Source organism: Rhincodon typus, chromosome 24 (assembly GCF_021869965.1).
Source record: "Rhincodon typus isolate 14 chromosome 24, sRhiTyp1.1, whole genome shotgun sequence".
NCBI classification, from domain to species: domain Eukaryota; kingdom Metazoa; phylum Chordata; class Chondrichthyes; order Orectolobiformes; family Rhincodontidae; genus Rhincodon; species Rhincodon typus.
Genome location: NC_063355.1, coordinates 39,428,299 through 39,443,163, shown reverse-complemented (window position 1 = coordinate 39,443,163; position 14,865 = coordinate 39,428,299). Strand labels below are relative to the sequence as shown.

General features: G+C 41.0%; 1 protein-coding gene and 1 pseudogene across 2 annotated transcripts in view; both read right to left on the bottom strand.

Annotated features, from left to right (window-relative positions):
• The window catches only part of ydjc (YdjC chitooligosaccharide deacetylase homolog), a 77,061-nt gene extending 63,817 nt beyond the window's left edge, over positions 1 to 13,244 (bottom strand). The window contains exon 1 of one of the 2 annotated variants that reach the window (XM_048611591.1): positions 12,702 to 13,244. The gene's annotated coding sequence lies outside the window, so the exon portion shown is untranslated. The other variant, XM_048611590.1, reaches the window with a different exon arrangement.
• Positions 7,082 to 7,199, bottom strand: LOC125486015 (annotated as a pseudogene).
• Positions 13,245 to 14,865: the final 1,621 nt, after the last annotated feature.

Sequence of the window (14,865 nt, the reverse complement as noted above, 5' to 3'; positions counted from 1 at the left end):
TTTCACGAACGAACAAATTAAACAGTAGAGTGTATTAGACTTCAGTTAGAAGGATCCGGAAATGCATGTTTTTTTTTTGCCTGGGAGATGGATGATCAATCCTTCCCACCATATTTTGAAAGGCCTTTCAGGTTTCAGATTGGAGAAATCACAGCTGAAGCTGGATGTGTAAAGCCATCTCCTGAAGAAGGGAGAAGCAAATTACTGCAGATGCTGGAATCTGAACTGAAAGCAAAAGATTTTTGTTTCTTTATTCATCCAAGGGATGAGGGCTTCGCTGGCTAGGTAGCATTTTTTGCCCATCGGGCAGTTAAGAGTCAACCACATTGCTGTGGGTCTGGAGTCCCATGTAGGCCAGACCAGGTAAAGATGGCAGTTTCCTTTCCTAAAGGACATCAGTGAACCAGATGGGTTTTTCCAACAATTGACAATAGATTCACGGTCATCATTAAATTCTTAATTCCAGATATTGATTGAATTCAAATTTCACCATCTGCCATGGCTGGATTTGAACCCAGGTCCCCAGAACATTATCTGGGTCTCTGGATTAACAGTCCAGCAATAATACCACTAGGCCATTGCTTCCCCCCGGGATCACAGTGGGTCAGGCAGCATCGATGGATGTGGCCTGACCTATTGTGATGTCCAGCATTTTATGTTTTCAGTCCTGAAGAAGGGAGATGGTTTAGAACTGTCAAGAAGTAGGTTCTCTCAAAAGTTTAGTTGGCAAGATCCAGACCAGAAGCGTTTGATTATGACCCTGAAGAGGTTATTTGAAACAGAGTCTAAATTCAATTTTGAAGACCTAGAAGAGAAAAATCAAATTCTGAGGACTAGGAATTAATGATGTGGAGGTGCTGGTGTTGGATTGGGGTGGACAAAGTCAAAAATCACACAACGCCTGGTTATAGTCCAACAGGTTTATCCGAAAGCTTGTGTTTCCAAATAAACCTGTTGGACTATAACCTGGCGTTGTGTGATTTTTCACCAGGAATTACAGCATAGGTTAAGTGTCTAGATGCAATAGAGAAGGGAATTTTCTCTGGTCTTTCAGTACTGTAAAAGGATGTTCTTGGGATTATATTTTAATGGGATTGTGATATGTCATTATTTCAGTTTATTTACTTTATCATCTTTTCTCTGGTACAATAAACTTCTGTTTTATTGTTAAAACCAAATATACAGCATTGCATGCTTGTGTTTCACTGAAAGACCACTTTGTTAAAACAAATCTATCAAGCCAGATTTCATCTGACTTCCCCACAAGTAACATCTGCTAGGGTCTTAACATGCTGTAATGTCAATTTATCCTCAGTTAAGATCCCACCTTGGAGGGGAGAAAATAAAAATCACTATTCCATCTTGTTCCTTCTAGATATTTTCTTCTTCCATCCACAGCAAAAGGTGGGTTTAGATTTTGAGAGTCAACTCTTGATCTCTTCCTCAACAGAAATACTTCATTTGTGAAGATATCAGGAGAGGTTTAAAAGCAGAATAGGCAAAATAAATATTTTAAGTGTATAGTTACTGTTGCAAGGTAACAAATGCAATAACCTAGTTGCACGGAGCAAGATCCCACAAACCACATTGAAATAGTTGACCAAATTGGCCAGAATCACAGAAAAACTCAAGTTTTCAATGGCAGTGTAGGATCTTGTACATCCTCGTGAAGTAGACAGCAGTGACTCATTCGATTTGTCTCCACCACCCTAGACAAAATCTCCAGCTTTGCAGCATTGAAATGTCAAACTACATTATATGCCCAAAGCTCTGGCATGAGATTTAATGCACACAAGAGAGAGACATGTTACCTAACGAAGTGATTCTGCTATATAAATGAACCATGAATGAACTTTTGCAATCAACTTACTGCTACAAGAGTCATTAGAAAGGATTAGAATTAGATTCATTATCACATGTACTCAAGTACAGGAATACAAGAGTACAGTGAAAAGTGTACCAAGTCTCCATTCTCTGGCATCCTCTTAGGTACAAAACCAGAATTGAAGAAAAGCACACCAAAAGCAGAAATTAAAGAAACAAGAGCCAAGGAAAGGAAATCATCCAGACCTTAAAGTCTTATCTTGCACCCAGGCCTAGCCACAGCAAGCAGTATCAATAAGTCTGCAGCTGCTGCCACCACACTACCCAGTTACTGGAAGAACTGCATTTGTTGCTGCCAATGCTGCCTCTGATCTCTAGGAGGAGCTTTGTTGCCATTGCTGTCGCCATCCCTGAACAACGGGAGGAGCCCCCTTCCATCGCCGCTGCCTCCGACCGCCAGGGGGAGCCCCTTTCCACCGCCACTGCCATCGCTTCTGCATCCCAGAACATGCTTGGGAGGCTGCCACCATTCTGCACATGGCCCGTGTTTGCTTCTGTGCTGATGCCACTGACAACCCTAACGTAGGAGGCTTTAAAGAAAACGGAAACTTAAAAAAAAAAAAAAAATGGAGAAAAAACAAAAAAAAGGGGAAAAAAATGAAGCAGGCGGACGCGAACGAGCCCCAGGCTCAGGAGCCCAAACACAGCCCTGCTACCATGCCGGTGCCTTGGGAAGATATGATTTTTAACAGTGGCTAGTTCTTAACTAGGAAAAGATCATTCTGGTGCTCATTTTTTAAATTGTTTCAGGAGATGGAGTATCAAAGCAAGGACTACATTTATCATTCATCCCAGATTTCTCTTGAAGTAAATGTATTAAGAGTTATTATATGAATTCTCAATTTAATATATTCAATATGGGACATGGGCATCACTACCTAGGTCCACATTTATTGCCCATTCTTAAACAGTGCAGTCAATGAGGGCTGGGCACACCCACAGCACTGTCAACAAGGGAGTTCTTGGTTATTGACCCAGCAACAATGAGGAAATGTGCAGACTATCTCTATTTTTATTTTTAGAAACCAAGGATCATGAAAGAGATTGCTACACTCTTTAAAAATCAAGCTACCAACTTTTATTTACACTGATCATTTAACAATTGGACGTTTGGTTACAGATTAAGTGGTGCTGGGGGTTTGGAATGGAGTGAGATTTTGGCTGGCAACAAGTAGCTAATTGGTCTGTGTTGTGATGACCAATTGCCTCCTGGTTGCTACCAACTGCGGTTAGCTCTTAACAGCTTGTAGGTGAGAGCCAGAAGCTTTCAGACCTCCAGAAATGAGAAGTGCTAACTTTCTGTAAAACAGTTACTGTAAGCTGCGGCTTTTGACCAATAATTTAGAGACTTCATAAATTTGTATGAACAAGTCACTCTGCATTTCCTGCTTCAAGTGCATGTATCTGGAGATGAGACCCAGAGACAGAGACAGGTTGACAGTTTATAATTGCTTACATATAGCTATAATCTGTTTGTCATAAAGAATAATTGAGTTCAGAAACTGAGCTTTCCTTCAATCTTGATATAAAAGATTGGGGATTTCTGTGCACTTTGATTAAATCTTTACCTTTTGTGATGACTCCAGGAATAGCAGAGCTTGGTTTACAACATGCTATCCATGTAAGACACAACAAACAGCAATGTAGTTCCAAGTCAGGATGATGTAAGCTTTGATTGCTACCTGCAATTAATGGGAGTATGCAAAGAAGGAAATAACTGGAAAAATGTTCCATTATAAAAGTTTGCAAACATCTTAACTATCCAGGTTTACACAATCCTGTACTTCAATCTCCAGATTAATTCATGTGTGAATGTACACGTGCTGCAATGGGACAGATACAGCTGAGACATTAGAATTTTCCGTGTGAATGCATGACAGCAAGAGAGTGAATTACTGATTAGCAGCACATGCCATAAAACAATTCAATATTGGAAAAAGGTTCCAAAGAATGTCTGTTCAAATATAGTGTCACCACTGAGAATGCATTCCTGAACAATTACTTTCCCAAGTCCTGGAATGATGGCGTAGTAACCCCGTAATAAATGAAAACGACAAATGAGTCACTTTCAGATGAGTAAAGCTAATTAGTCTAATCACTCTAAATCACTCCTACTTCTCAAAGTCCAAGGAAATCCAAACATTTAAGCTGTCTATTTATACACAAAGAAAACATATCATATTGCTTTAGTATGAATAGTAACAGCAACTTTCACAACGTAGAATTCTACAGCCAAAATCTCTCTACCTATCATCGTAGGGAATCTCTCGCAAAGGCCTCAGTAGAAACTTGAACATCAATGTCAGAAAGTAGACAATTAATTCTCATTGCTGCATGTCATTTCTGACATTATAACAGTGACTACACTTCAGAAGTGTTTAATTGGCTGTAAGGCACTTTGGGACATGCTGTAGCCATGAAATGTTCCATATAAATGCAGGGTGCTTTAAGAAAAAAGGAGAGAATTTTTAAACTGACAAATAAATCCGTTAATAACAGGCAATTGAGTTAGTAGTGCAGTGATAAAATCACTGGTCTAGTAATCTGGAGGCCTTAACTTTGCTTGGTTCCAAATCCCACCATGGCACCTGGTACAATTTAATTCCCATTAATAAAATCTGGAGTTGAAAGCGAATAATGGACTGTTACAACTGTTTTAAAACACATCTGGTTCACTAATGTTCTTTAGGGATTGCAATCTGCCATCCTTATCTGGCCTACACCTGACTGCATAGGTCTTGATTTTTAACTGCAACTAAGCTGCTCAGCCATTTCAGAAGGAATAGATGGCTCACCACCACCTTCAAGGTCAATTAGGAAAGCACAACAAATGCTTGCCCAGTCACCAACGCTCACATCTCTTTTCAAGCATTTTTAAAATAGAGAGGAGGGGGCGTGCAGAGGTGGATTATAAAATCTTGAGACTTGGAATCCACAACTTTTCACGCATGGTGCTACAATTGCCACCTTTTTAAAAAAAAATTATGCATCTGGACTCCCAGGAATTGATGATTGAGGACAAACTTATGAGTGAACCCAGAAAACAGGTAAAGGTAGTGCGTGTACTTTTCATTCTCTTTGATCAGTTTTGTTTGTTAGTTCTAAAATAACAAATACTGAGGCTGTTCAACTGTGCTGAGGTTGGGGAATAGTAAGAAGGACATTGAGAACAGGAGTTCAAATGGTGATGTGGAGGTATATATCCAGAGAGTTGGGAACTCAAATGGGACTCAGAAGCACCCTGTCCCTGCTGGTCCCACAAAAAAGAAAGTGTTAGGCTTATCAAAAGGGCCACTTCTGTTTCTTGACTAGCTGTCAACCTGCTTCTACCTTGAATCTTCTCACAGAAAGCCTGGTTAAAATTGCCTGGTTCCTACAATTAGTGTCTGCTATTTAGTGGGTAGTATTCTTGCTTCACAATCAGAAGCTTAAGGGGTCAAGTTTCACTCAAGCACACAAGTCCAGGCTGATCCTCCAGTGCAGTACTGAGAGAGAGCGAGCGAGAGTGCGCGCGAGGTTCTTTCCTGGTTTTCTGGCTAATAATATTTAACCTCACAGGCACCACAAACAGTTCTTGTCATTTACCTGATTGCTGTTTGTGGGAGTTTGCTGGGCACAAATTAGCTAGGACATTTCCTAAATTAGTGACAATTCAAAACTTAATTGAATGTAAATAGCTAGCTGTCCTGAACTCTTGAACAAAGCTATGGAAATGCAATTTCTTGGCTTTATACTGGACTCCAATTGCATGAACAGAGGTTATAACTTGCTTTCGGCAGATGACCCAATCCACCTACAAAATTCTGCAAGTCAACAGGGCAAACAGTTGGCATATAAGCACACAAGCAGCATATTTTCTTCTAACTGTAAGCTCACCCTGTGAGTTGGATTAACTATGATCCTAATGATATTGTTAGATCTCTGGTTCCCACAAGTTTGAAATGACATACGCTTAGTCTCAAATGCATTTCCTACAGTGCTCCACATGGCTGCTGGATTAGTTGGTCAGCACTCGACTGTAGTGCAGCATCAAAATGTGGTACCCCGGATACCGTCAAATGATAAATTAGCTCTTTATAAAACACTTCCCTTTTTAAAAAAAAACCTCTGTCAAATATACCCGTTCCTATCATTAAACTTCTAACTGAAGATGACTAACACAAATTGACATTTATAATTAAACTGAACACCTTTAGAGTCTAGTTGTTCTCTTTCCTCAGAAAAAAGGGTCTTTCACAGTATTGCCTAGGTGGTCTCTGCAGCATACTGCAAGTCAGCACTTCTCAAAATCTGAATTACAATTCTGTAGTTTCTTTTTCTCTTTCAATCATTCTATGTGCTAGTTTCTGTCAGATTTTCAGCTTCCTGTTGTACCCACTCTTGCTGATTTTCTTGCATTCGCTATTTCCTCTTTCAAATTCTCCAACATTTCTCACTGTTTGTTATTAGTCTCCAGTAAAATCAATCATTCTTCGACTGTAATAGCATTGAAGTGCATCTGCAGTTCATTAATTTTGTTGTCAGAACTCAGTACTGTCACCGTTTTATTTTTAAAATTCTTCTATTTGAAGCACACACTGTTGAAGTTTGGACTCGAGGTTCCGATCTCCTCTTGGACATCTCTTCTGTTTCCTGTATAGCTGGCAGATGCTCTTCTGCAATCTCCTTTTTAAGCAGGTCACATTATGCTCTGCTCATCATTCAGTCCTGGCTTTTCCATCTTCAAATGCTGCAGTTTTAGGAAACCTTCTTTAGCTGCTGAACTTTCCAAATTTTCCTTCTTTCATATCAAGAAAGTGTCTTTCAATATTTTCCTTGATGGCTTCAGTATATGACTGCAAACCATCATCATCATAGGATCTCTGCATCGTGGAAGCAGGCCATTTGGCCAATCAAGCCTACCTTCCGAACAGCATCCCATCCAGACCAATCCCTCTAATCCTGCATTTCCATGGTTAATCCACCTAGTCCCTACACATCCGTGGACACTATGGGGCAATTTAGCATGGCCAGTCCACCCTAACCTGCACATCTTTGGACTGTGGGAGGCAACCACAGCACCCAAAAGAAACCCATGCAGGCACAGGCAGAGTGTGCAAACTCCACACCAACAGTCACTGTAGGGTAGATTCGAACCTGGGTTGCTGGCGCTGTGAGGCAGCAGTGCTAACCACTGAGCCATCATGCCGCCCCCTAAGCCCAATGCACCTGGTATTCTTGGGCAGACTCCCACCCAAGTACTAACCAGGTCTAAGTCTACTTAGCTTCCGAGATCAGATGAGATTGAGCGCTTTCAGACTAGTATGGCCATTAATTTTGCTTTATTTGTTGTCATTTCCCCATAATGAAGGAATTTGCCCAAGTTCTAGGTTATGGTAATCACTTCTTTTACTTCCAACTCTTGGAGCCCACTTTCAGGCTTTCCCCTTACTTCTACTGGTACTTTACATGGGGAATAAATCACATTGCTCCACAACAGCAATACTGATGTGATGTTCAAAATCTTCAAAACATCAAAAAGTATCAACACAAACACTTTAGATACGTTCATGCCAGATCTTCCTTACTTCTGTTTGGAGACCACTTCTCAATGGGTGTACTGCCTTCAACTCTCATAACCTCAGGATAAGCTGTAGCTGTTGGCAACTGCTCAATCCCATAGATAGTAAGATCGTCTGTTTTAGTGACATGTAACAGAGTTAAAATAGAAGTCAAGAGTTTTTACAGCATGGAAAGAGACCTTTCAGTCCACGGTGTTTGCAATACCTACTTACTCTAATCCCATTTTCTAGCACTCAGCCCACTGCTTTGTATGCTATGGAATTTCAAGTGCTGATCTAAATAGTTATGGAGTCAGAGTCAGACAGCACGGAAACAGACCCTTCGGTCCAACTAGTCCATGCCGAACTTAATTCCAAATTAAACTAGTCCCACCTGCCTGCTCTTGGCCCATATCCCTCCAAACCTTTCCTATTCATGTAAAATGTCTTTTAAATATTGTAACTGTACCCATATCCATCACTTCCTCATGAAGTTCATTCCACAGGCAAACCATCCTCTATGTAAAAAAATTGCCTGTTATGTCTTTTTTAAATCTTTCTCCTCTTACCATAAACATGTGCCCCCTTGTCTTGAAATTCCTCATCCTGGGGAAAAGACAACTACCATTAACTTTATATATACCTCATTATTTTATAAACTTCTATCAGATCACCTCTTAACCTCCTACGCTTTAGTGAAAGAAGTCCCAGCCTATCCAGCATTTCTTTATAACTCAAACCTTCCATACCCAGCGACATCCTGGTAAATCTCTTCTGAACCCTCTCCAGCTGGATAATATCCTTCCTTTCACTGGGTGACCAGAACTGGACACAGTATTCCAGAAGAGGCCTCACCAGTGTCTTTTACAACTTCAACATGACTTCCCAACTCCTATACTCTAGGGACTGAGCAATGAAGGCAAGTGTGCCAAACGCCTTTTTAACCACCCTGTCTACATGTGATGCAAACTTCAAAGAATTATGTACTTACAGCCCGAGATCCCTCTATTCTACAACACAACCCAAGGCCCTACCGTTAATTATATAAGTTCTATCCTGGTTTGTTGTACCAAAATGCAATACCTCAGATTTATCCAGATTGAACTCCATTTGCCATATTTCAGCCACTGACCTATTTGCTCAAGATCCCTTTGTAATCTTAGAAAACCTTCTTCACTGTCTACTATGTCACCATGAAGGTGCCTGTGTCTTTGACCCTTTTAGGCAGTGAATCCGATCACACAACTCTCTGGGTGGAAGAAGAATCCTCAAACCCTTCTAAATCCCTTGCTCATTATCTTAAAACTATGCCCCTTGGTATTTGACACCTCTAAAGGGGAAAGGTTTCTCCCTATCTACCCTGTCTATGCCCCTCAGAGCTTTGTACACTTCAATCAGATCTCCCCTCAGTCTTCTCTACTAAGGAAAACAACTCCAGCCTAGCTAGTCTCTCTTCATGGCAGAATTGCACCAGCCCAGGAACATCCTGATTAATCCCTTCTGCACACTCTAGTGCAATCGCATCCTTCCTAATGTGTGACAACTAGAACTGCACAGCATTCCAGCTGTGGCCTAACTACCATTACGATGGAGCTACATATAACCTCCTTGCTTTTGTATTCAACACCTTGACTAATAAAGGCAAGTGTCCCAACCACCTTATGTACACACTGGCTGTCCTCCAGCTTTGGCATCTTTGGCACCCCTCCGTTGGACGGAGAGGATTTGAAAATTTATGTCAGAGTCCCTGAAATCTCCTCCCTTGTCTCCCATGCCTGCCTTAGGTATATCTCATCTGGTTCTGGGGATTTATCCACTTTAAAGCTGCTAAAATCAAACTACCTCCTCCCTCCCAATAATAATTTGTTTCCCATCCTTCATTTATTGACCAATGTCATCCTTCTCTATTGTGAATAGATATACAAATACAAAGGTCAGATATTTTTATCTTTGTGTATCCCTCTGATTTGGGTTGTTTCTAGGTATTGAATTTTAGCTCCCCTCTATGGCTTTATCATGACATTGACTTGGTTTCAGAGTATCTTACCTCAGGTAAATAGCTTCTTTCCAATCTTCAAAGAAAGATCTTTAGTTATAGCGTGACATAGCTCCGTGATCTAGTATCAAATTTCAGCTTCCGATGTATATGGTTATGACCTTCCTTCTCACTCTCATCTTGATCCGAATGATTGGGAAGATTTATTTTCCATAGGCACTTTGGCCCACTAATTCATGCAGCTCTATGATTCCTATGCCTGTTGTGTTGTTGCTATCTACTAGAGTATGCTAAGTCTCCTTATTCACCCCATTGCTCTGTCTCATGATACTTTCAAATACCATTTCCTTTGTTTGTTTTGATCATCTTTTTCCATGGATTGGGCTTTCCACAAGGTCTGCAGCTTGATGCAAATGCAGGACATTTCTTTCTCACTGTTAACTCATGCAGTTATCCACAGCTGCTGCACATTTTTTTCTGTCTGGCATGCATTCTTCCGTTGCTATTTCACAACAGCAATCCTGCTGTATTTCTCTACTCTTAACTGGAAGCCAGTTGTTGGAGTAGTCAGCTTCATGTGCCTTGATGTACTCTGGCAGTGTCTATAGCTTTTGATATTGTGAATAGTTCTTGGAAATCAAATATTTTTGTATTTCAGATTTAATCAAATTCAGAAATGATTAACAACCTCACCTGCTTCCTGCCTTAGGCTTCGAAATTCATAATTAATTGCTGGATTGGATGATCTGACTTTGGCTGAAGATGGGTCCTAACCCGATCAAATATTTGTGTCTGGGTTTTTACTGTCATACTGTCTCATGTCCTTGTTATTAAATGAATTTAACCCTTTCTCTTCACCCCATTAAAATCATGTAGCTGATCCTTTGTTTCTTTACTACCACCTTTTAGAAAGCTATTTGAATGGGAGTCTGCACTTACGTTGACATTTCTCAATTGGGTCTATGACACCAACAATGTCCCAATTCATGCTGGCCTGTAGTGGCCACCATATCATGTCTGCACATTAAACAAGTTTTTTGCTGTCTTTGGCACTAATTCAGGTTGACTTTTGCTCTTCAATCTAATTCAGCTTCAGCATAAACTTAATTTATTTGAAATGTCTTTAGAATTACAATGAGAATTAGCTTTATCGTCACATGTACTCAAGCGAGTACAGTGAAAAGTTTACAAGTCATCACTTACAGCGCTATCTTTAGGTAAATCTTTAGTACAAATTCTTCAGGGAAAAAAATAGAATAATAAAGAAATATAATGTCCAGCAATACAGATCTTGGAATAAATTATAAAAATAAAGAAGTAGAAAGTTCAGAATAACAGTCCTTCCAACCCAGTCCATGCCGGCACCTAATCTCTAGTCCGCACCAGGCCCTGACTCCAGATCGTGCCAGGCTCTCAAGACCAGGAGATAGCTCTGGAGTCATCTTAAGACTGAAAGTCCATGCTGAGGCCGTGCCAGGTCAAAAGACCACCACGCTGGGCCGAGAGACCGCCACACCCGGCCACTGGGAGAATGCCATGCTGGCCTGAGAGATCTCTCACTTTTGGTGTCACTCACGGACTACCTACTACCACCATGTTATGTCTTCTAGTTCAAGAGTTTGAAATAATCACATTTTTTCAGAATCCGAGTGCTGAAGCTTTACTGAGTATATCTCTTACACATTTCCATGTGATCAGTGAACTGATATAATTGCTAGCCACCTGACTCCAGGGTAGAAGTAGACCTGGCACTCTAGAATGTATATTCACATAACAATTAGTTCCTGTGTCTTTACAAAGAATATAACATTGCATTGATTTAAAGGAAACAACAACAGCACAACGAAAGTAACACAGGGAACAAGATACACATCCTGTTGCAGAGCCTTTTCCTTAATTTGACTGTGTGTATTTTACTTTTTGCCAATGTTGGAAAACAATAAAGAGCTCTGAATGTCTTCCTAAGAACTGGGAATGGGGGCAATGACCCATGTCACACTCTTACGCTTTCACCATCAGTTCTGTGCCAAATATTTTATTTGTATCAAGGATACAAAAAGCCTACCTCTGCCCTAAAAAATATTTAGAGACTCTGCTTCCATCGCCTTTTGAGGGAGCACCAAAGATTACAGCCATCTCAGAGAAATTTTCCTCAAGTCCGTCTTAAATGAGGAACCCCCTATTTTAAACAGTGACCTCCGAGTTCTAGACTCTCCCACGAGAGGAAACATCCTTTCCACATCTACTCTGCTAAGACCCCTTGGGATCTCAAATGTTTCAATCATGTTGCTTCGCCCTCTAAACCCCAGCAGGTACAAGCCTCGCCTGTGAAATTGAGTTCTGGTAGCTACCTGATCAAACACATGAAAGGAAACGTAAAATAACGAAGGGAAACAAAATAAAAGATATATAAAAGAAAACAGCGGAATTTCTTCAAGGTTAGCATTCCTGGAAGAGAAGTGACTTCCTCCCCACTCCAATTATCTTCGTTCTTAATCCGCCACTTCATAACAAAAATCCTATACAACTCAAATCCTCTTATTTTTGCTGGCTGGCAACTAGAAAATACGACATCCACGGGTCACAATGTGTTTTCTTTTAAAAAAAGAGTTTCCTGAACATTTTACACTACACCTGCAAGGAACTGGAAGGTTCACATTCTTCCTTTTCATACATAAAGGATCATAATGACTGCAAAGTGCTCCGAGCAAAAGCAAGCTGCCCAAAGGTATCACATCCTCATTCAATCGGATGGGTTCCCACAAGTCGTTTGCTAATTTAAAGTCTTTTTTTTAAAAAAAAAGGACAATCTTCAATTTGTCCTCAAAAATAAAGGAATTTCAGCCTGTGGAATAAAGCTTCTTACACACGCACACCCACAGAGAAATCCATTCTTAAAGTAGCCACGTTGCTTTTCAGGAAATAGTCTCCTATTGCAGAAACCGGCTTCCCTTTAAACAACATTATAACATCAAAAAGAACCCGGGCATGTCCCCCAAAAGAAGCTGCTTTAGCTCGGAGAAAGTTTAAACACAGCTTCCCATTGTCACTTCAACGCTGAAGAGATCACTTAACATCACTCACTTTTTACCCCTTAAGAAGGAAATCATGGTAACATTGTAATTTATAATCCCGGTGTTACCTGTTCGCTCCAAAACACCAGCCTTGATGCTCGGTTGCTGTGGGATCGGATGGGAACAGGAACCTTATCGTTATTTACATCGGCTAGGAAGCCCCAAATAGTGGGAGCCTTTCGCTGGGCTCCTTTAAATACGTCTTACCAGTTCAATGCCGCCAGGAGGATGTTACGTCCTTTCCAGAGATATCACACCAAGAGGCCAAGGCAAACACGTATTGCAAGACACATCCGTACTGGGGGCAACTTCAGCTCAAATTCCTGCCTCCATGTGGCACCATCCACAACTTGCTCCCTTGTGTGTCCAAGTTTATTCAGAGGGTGTATTTCACCGTCAGAATTCACTTCCGCACATTCTAAACACCGCTTTACATAGTCCAGGAATCGTACCTTCCACCAGAGTTCGCTCCCATTGTAAGGCACGGTTACCGCCAGCGTTTAATCAAACTATCACATCCGCAGCGAAGACTCAATGACTAGCCATTTCTAACAAGGGATTTCCGAAAGGCTGCAATCTGGCTTCAAGGTTACTGCGGCCTCTAAAGAAGGAAATGAATAAAGGACTCTTGTGTCCGGCTGGTAATGATGAGTTTATTTTCCTTTGGCTTGTGCTGGTTTCAAATCAACGTGGATTCGGCTGAATTTTTAACCAAACCGGCGCAAAATAAGATGTGGGGAATTTTAGACGCAAGCTACGTCAAGCCGTAAAACTACGTTTCCGCTATCTTTCCTGGTATTAAAATAAGCATCACGCCAAAATAAAATCTAGCTCTAGCCACACCCACGAGTTAAATTGAAAATAGCCAGTTTTCTACCAATTGCTCTCGTTTCAGAAGGGGTCTTCAAACTGAGCTTTGCTTTGGACGTATGTTCAAATTTAAAGAAAAGTTTTTTTTTGCACGGACTCCTCTCAAACTAAACGGAAGCAAAACTCTACTCAGGTGGTTGAGCTAGCGGTTGGTTTGGGTGGATTTCTCGAACTCGCTTACACAAAGTCAGTAAGATCTGCACCATCTCAGCAACTGCCACATTCCTAACAGTTCCAGTTCTGACCAAAGATCAGAAACAGAAGTTGCTGGAAAAGCGAAGCAGGTCTGGCAGCATCTGTGGAGAGAAATCAGAGTTAGCGTTTCAGGTCCAGCGACCCTTTATCCACTTCCAAGGTTTCTCTAAGTGCTGCTTGACCGGCTGAGTATTTCCTGCTTTCCCCCTTGAAAGTTTAGATTGGCAGCATCTGCAGCATTTTGCGATTGTTCCAAAGTTGAATCCCCTGCGGCTTCTCTTCCAGAAAGGACAACCTTGAACAAAGTCTGCTCTTCTTTCAGACAGGATTTCCAATCATCTCTCTTATCTTGTTTTCCTTTATTTCTTTACACTGCCTTTCTTGTGTTTGATCAGGTAGCTGCCAACACTCAGTTTCACAGGCTAGGCTTGTACCTGCTGGAGTTTAGAGGGCGAGGGGTGACTTGATTGGAACAGCTAAGATTCCAAGGGGTCCTGACAGAATAAATGTGGGAGAGTCTAAGACTAGGAGGTCCCTGTTTAAAATAAGGGGTTACTCATTTAAGACTGAGATGAGGGGAATTTCTTTTCTCAGAGGGCTGAGAGTCTTTGGTGCTCCCTCAAAATGTGATGGAAGCAGAGTCTCTAAATATTTTTAAGGCAGACTCTGTGTATCCTTGATACAAATAAAACATTTGGCACAGGACTGATGGGCTGGAGGCATAAGGGTATGACATGAATTATTGCCCTCATTCCCAGTTCATAGGAAGATACTGAAAGCTATTCATGGTTTTCCATCTCTGCATACCGAAATGCACTTTCTTGACCTGTGACAAATACTTCCTCAATGCTGTACAGATCTGCAGTTTCATTTTATTCTGTGTCTCACTGAGCACTTTAACTGCAGAAAGCTACAGCACAGAGGGATTTGAGAGTCCTTATGCATTAAATCACAAAAAACTCACGTATAACTTCAACAGGTAGTAGGGATGGCAAATGGCATGTTGACCTTTATTCAAAGGGAATGGTGTATAAAAATTGGGAAAGCTAGTTAAAACTATACAAAGCATTGGTGAAATGACAGTCCGAACACTGAACAATTAAGAGGAGAAGTTGAGTTGGTTAGGTTTGTACTTATTGCAACTTAGAAGAATGAGAGACAACCTTATTGAAACATGCTCGATTCTGAGTGGATTTGACAGGATAGATGCAGAAACATCTTGTTCCCCTTGTGGGAGAGTCTAGGGCCAGAGGGCATCATCGCAGAATAAGGGGTTTGCCATTTTAAGTCTGATAGGATCCTGGTT